This window comes from Amaranthus tricolor, chromosome 15, assembly GCF_026212465.1.
Source record: "Amaranthus tricolor cultivar Red isolate AtriRed21 chromosome 15, ASM2621246v1, whole genome shotgun sequence".
Taxonomy (NCBI): domain Eukaryota; kingdom Viridiplantae; phylum Streptophyta; class Magnoliopsida; order Caryophyllales; family Amaranthaceae; genus Amaranthus; species Amaranthus tricolor.
In genome coordinates this window covers 13751916-13757722 of record NC_080061.1, presented here as the reverse complement: position 1 = coordinate 13757722, position 5807 = coordinate 13751916, and the positions used below count along the sequence as shown (strand labels likewise).

At 33.4% G+C, this 5807-nt stretch overlaps 1 non-coding gene and 1 pseudogene across 1 annotated transcript; both read right to left on the bottom strand.

Annotated features, from left to right (window-relative positions):
• Nucleotides 1–5607, bottom strand: part of LOC130800691 (eukaryotic translation initiation factor 2 subunit beta-like) — a 5643-nt pseudogene extending 36 nt beyond the window's left edge.
• On the bottom strand, nucleotides 975–1058 carry LOC130801995 (small nucleolar RNA SNORD34). Its single transcript, XR_009039714.1, has one exon. It is a non-coding gene; the product is annotated as a small nucleolar RNA SNORD34 (small nucleolar RNA).
• Nucleotides 5608–5807: the final 200 nt, after the last annotated feature.

Sequence of the window (5807 nt, the reverse complement as noted above, 5' to 3'; positions counted from 1 at the left end):
CAACAATTTGTGTAAGTAGATTGAATTCAAATCGACCTACTTTGTAACGGATCAAGTCAGAGTTGTGTTTTTCAACCCAATTAACTAAACGGGTTAAGTGGATTAAGGTTGTCGACCTATTTATATATAACACAAACCCGAATCAACCTTATCAAACCTAATTTCAAGCGTAATAAAATATTGCTAGGTCAAAAAGAAATAAAAATTATCTTTTTTGTAATACTTTTGGATTAGTTTCGGTTTGAGTTTTCACCCTTGCTGTTTATAAGCACAGATCAAATCTACAGTTCTAAGATAAGATCCATCCTCCTAGCGACCGACTCAGCGGTAGGGCCCATGGTGTGGAGGAGATATGAAACCATCAATGTAAACTCTGATAACAGATTGAGGTATTATCAGCATCGTCAATCGGCCATTATCTTTGCTTTATAATGTTTGTATCAAATCCATAGCTCAAATGCCAGAGAACTAAAAATGCTTAGTTATTAAAAGAGAAACCTCAAAAATTTGAAACAATAATCCAAAGAAAATATTATTAATTGAGCAAGTATCACTATTTACCACCCCCTTCATAACCAAAATATTTCTTAGTGTGTAAAGGCAACCGGCTCTTAATACGTTACCGAATATAGCAGTCCTTTGATTATGCAGCAGCCCTGCGTCCAATGCGAGCAACAAACCCATTGTTCACATGAGAAGTAGACTATGAGGAACCACACTGCAGCAAAGAGAAAGCCACGTTAAAGATCTTCAATCCTTGCTTAACTTCAAAGCTTTTATTCCTTTAAATTCATAGCCGGTTTCAGATAACAGGCAGGAAAGCATTAAATATAAATTTGAAGAAACAAAATATATTTGTGTGTGTGTGTGTGGGGGGGGGGGGGGGGGGGGGGGGGGGGGTGGCGGGGGGCTAGGTGATACACTTCATGTATAATCTTTCGATTTTATCCAAAACATGATTTATTAAAGGATACCAAGGCCTCAGATTCATATATTTCTTCATCACTATGAAAATCAATCAATGTAGGCAATTATTATAATGATCATCACAAGCCCCTGAATTCACTATCCCAAAACCTGGCCTGTTTAAGGCCCAATTCAATTAAAGAAATTAATAAAGGTTCGGATCAATGGCCCAACTAAGTGCATAGTTCTACTTGGGATTATTAGCAGTTAGTAAGTGAATATTCATCTTGCATACAAGTACAATTTAAATCACACTTAATTCTCAAATCAACCAGCAAAACTATAAAAATACTTTCAGATGTCCACAAGTTCCACTGGTCGGTGACAGAATACTTCATAGAGCTTGACCAGTTAAAAAAGTTAATGAAGGTTTTAAGTTACATGTTGGCACAAGAGTGCAAACAATTAAAGCATAACACTTCGACAAACACCATCACGAAAGATGCCACGGCAACCTCTGACAAAAATATTGACGTATCATTGCATTGTCAGACAATATAGGCAAAACTGGACGTTCTTTTGGGATGCAATTAAAACTTATTACAAGTCCAAAACTAAATATAAAGAACCTAAACAATAAACCTTCTTTTTGAAAGGCATTAAGACACTTTTAAATGTTCAAAACCTCCACTAAAGTAACAAAATACTTCTAATAGATCTTAACCAGATAAAAAAAATTAACAACTAAATAAAAGGTTTGAAGTTTAAGGAAAGAACAAGGTAGAAAGCAATGAAGCGCAACCACTACGACAGGCAATAGAACTATATTTTTTAAGGCATTAAGACACTTTCAAATGCCCACAATTTCCACTTAAGTAACAATATACTTGTACTTCTAATAGATTTTGACTAGTTAAGAAAAGGATAGAGGTTAAATGTGAGAACAAGGTGACAGACAGTTAAGGGTAACCACTTTAGACCTAACATGAGATGCAAAGGCCTTAGACACAAACATAGACGTATCATTGCATAGTCAGACAATGTAGGCAAAAGTTTTGAAAGATCATTACAGGACCGTACATTGGCATGTTTGCAAACCTTATGGTCATCAGTCACCGAGTAAATCTTCTGTAGGGACCCAAGTAATATCTTATACATGTTCAAAAAGCTCATCTTAAACCATGAAACAACATTTTGAAAGGCAACAAGACACTGTCAAAGGTTCACAACTTCCACTAGTAAGTCCCAAAATACTTGTAACATATCTTGTCTTATTAATAACATTTAAAAAAATACAAAGATGGCTTGAGCTTAAAAAAGGGAAAATAATGGCAGAACATTAAGCGGAAACACTAGAACAAACACCATCATGATAAGTGTATAGGCCACATACAATATCATTGCCATTGTCGGACAATGTAGGCAAAACTTTGAATGATCTTAACAGACCCTTAAGTTGACATTAGTTTATATGGAAAATCAGGCAGAACAAAGAAAAACGGCATGAAATAATTAAAAAGGCTCCAAAAAACACTTCTTTTTCTTATCACAATGAAAACCTTAAAGCATAACATAAGCAAAATTCAGTTTATTGGTGTACATTCCAATGGAGGATACTTCAAAAATTCAAGAAACTTACACAAAAAGGTGCATTTGTAAAGAACTGAATTTTTGGCGAATACATAATATTGGCATGAGATAAAACAAGTTTAAAAGAAAGGCAAAACTACTAGCAAAATTTAGAGTATTATTAGCCTGAAACAAAATATTTTGAAATCCACAAAATCGTAAAAGAGATGAGAATATCATGTACGAACATTACCTATTCACAACGGAGAAAAAGTAGGCGATTTTCTTTCGCAAGAATGGTATCTGAACTTTTGCTGCTATTGCAAACAACATATTCATCTAACAGAAAAAAAAAAATCACTTAACAATTGGAAATGTCAAAACAACATGCACAAAATGAAAGCTATTGCAAGAGGTCGATAAATTAACAGCTAGGTTTCAAAAAATCGAATTCACTCCTTAGTCCTTAATCCACAATGATTGCTGCAAAGAATCATAATGTATGCGGAAGAAATATCATGAGGACAATCTAAAATAAAGAAGATAATATATCAAAAGTTTCACTTGAAGCATGCTTTCTTCCATATTTAGGATGCAACAATACTTACTAGCTTATTTTCTTAAAATCCCTTCAAAATTCTTAGGAGCAAATCTTCCCTTCACTACCAAACGCTACTGTCCATCCAAAGAACCGTTTGTTCCCAACTCAGCGTGTAAATAGCTCATCACATGCTCTGGCTGCCTATGCATCCTGCACAGTGTTAACCACAACACATATGATGCTTTGATGGGAGGAACAAGGAAAAATAAAATAGACGTCAAGAATGGTTACGTATGAAATATCAGGATCATAAAACTTAACACATATATATTAAATTAATGAAAGTTATATGCCTTGGCAAAACATTATTATTAGAAATCTTACAAAAGATCAATTCAAATTCTATTGGAAATTTGCAATATGAACTACTAAAATCTATATAACCTACAAACTAAAATATACAGAGATATAACTAGAAACTCACATCTTACAAAGATCGGTAAAATTTGCAAATACAGTCTTCTTGGTTCCTTCACGCATCACTTGTGGGGGTCTCATGACGGTTCTACGCCTGTTTCCAGCTAATTGAGGATTGTTCTCGCGAAGAATATTGAAAACCCTTCCTAAAATCTGCAGTGAGGTGACAAATAGTTCATAAAATCAAAAAGCCCCAATAAAAGAACCATCAAGAAATTATACCATGGACTTGAAAGTAGTACAGCGCTGTCAATAAAATTCAAGCAATAAAGCATTGACTTTTTAGCTAGATTTATAACAATAATATTTGCAAACAATAGAAAATTAAAATGAAATGAACTAAAATTCATATTGAAAACACTTAAAAATACAATGCCACACAATGACAATCACATTTCATACTTTCCTACAAATCCTTGAGGAAAATCATCTAGACGCATAGTTCAAAGTTGAAAAGAAGTTACCTTGAATCAACTCATCTAGATTCTAGACTCGCTAAATGTCAAATTCTATCAAAACTGTATTTTTAATTGCTACACTTCTCTCTTTTGTGTTAAATCTTTTTAAGAGAAGTGTAGTAAAAAAATAAGGAGGAACTACATAGCAACAAAAAAATCCAAACTGAAGCAATTATGGTTATGAATTGAACTTACTTCTTCATACTCATAATCTCTTGTATTCCCTTCCCAAGGATATTGAAGTTGTTACAAATCATTAGTTTCATCCTCTTGTTCATTATCTCCAACATCAGCTAATTACAAACAACATCACGAATTGAAGTAAAGGCTCAACATTAACTAAAGAAAACCAGCAGGGGATTATATGATATCTCAAGTACATATCTCACCTTCTTCCTCCTCTCCACCATTAGCATCAAACAAATTTGAGTCAACCTGCAAAATAACATTTCAACAAAACGTTGCAGCTCAAAAATACACAGCAATAGCTAGTTTGAATGGAACATACTGGTATCTTTTTCTTCTTCAAATCAGCAATTTCAGCTTCATTAAAAACTGTACAAAGTGGCAATCAGAAAATCAGCATCTTGTCTAACACTAATCATGAAATTTTCCATCTTAGTATTAGTATAAAAATTATTCCTCAAACATCTTAATAACTACTTTCTAAAAGTTAAAAATTCATATATCCAAATTGATAATCCAAAGGCATTAATAAAATAGAAGTAACACATAAAACTATAAGGGCGCACAATGCAACAAGCTATACCTGTCATGTTCTCTGTCTTATGTGCTGATGGAGCCGCATTTTCAACAGTAAACTCTTGAGTGGTTACCTTCTTCTTCTTTTTCTTCTTTGTAGGATCAAATGGAGCAAGGTGGCCGCCAGAGCACAAATTTTCATAATGATAGTAGATTAAGCATAAAACAAGACAAACATTCGTACAAATATACATAGTATAACAAATTTTCATATTCAAGTAAATTTAGATCTCAAGTTTAATTTCTATTTTAACCAAGCAAGCTTGTATTAATTATCTAGCCCAACAAGGAGGCACACTGGGCGCACAAGGCGAGAAATGCATCGAGAATTACGACTCTAGAAGTGGGCTTTTCCTCACCTAAATGAGGCATTTTCAGCCAAGCATGAGATCGAGGCGCACAAGGCACAAAGCTGAGGCGCACTTTATAATATACTAAGATAGCAAATGCCTATAAACAACATAATGTAACAGTAACTTTGGATTTTCAAACAGCAGAATGCAATAACAATAAATAATAAAACCAATCTTTAAAACACACAAAATGAGGAACACATAGTACTTGCTAGTATAGTCCAAAGTTTACATCACAATGTAAATCGTAAAGGGTTTTGAGCCCACCCTAATAGCAACATAGATTGCTTTCAGCAATGACCGCAAAAATGGTTTCGAATTTACGAGTTCGCATTCTGAGAATTTTTAATATTAATCCAACATATGATTTCTCAATCTTTATTCTCAATCGGACAATCAAAATATTTGCACGGCACAAGTTTCTCATTCATTTATATTCCGTCACTCTGAAAAACAACTTTCATATAGAATAGAAGTAATGTAAAAAAGCCATGAAAAATAAGAAAATTTCCAATGAAAGATGAAAACCTCAGGTATATTGTGGTTGTTGTCTATAGACGCCATATTCACTGCAAACCAGAAAAGGCCAAATTATATATAATAATCTTCGTAGAAAACAAAACTAACTTTTTTTTAATAAGAAAACTAACTTGATTATAAGTCACAAATTATATTTAAAGATAATGGCCATATCATTTATACCTTTTTTTTTAAATTGACTATTTGTAGTTTATAGTATTC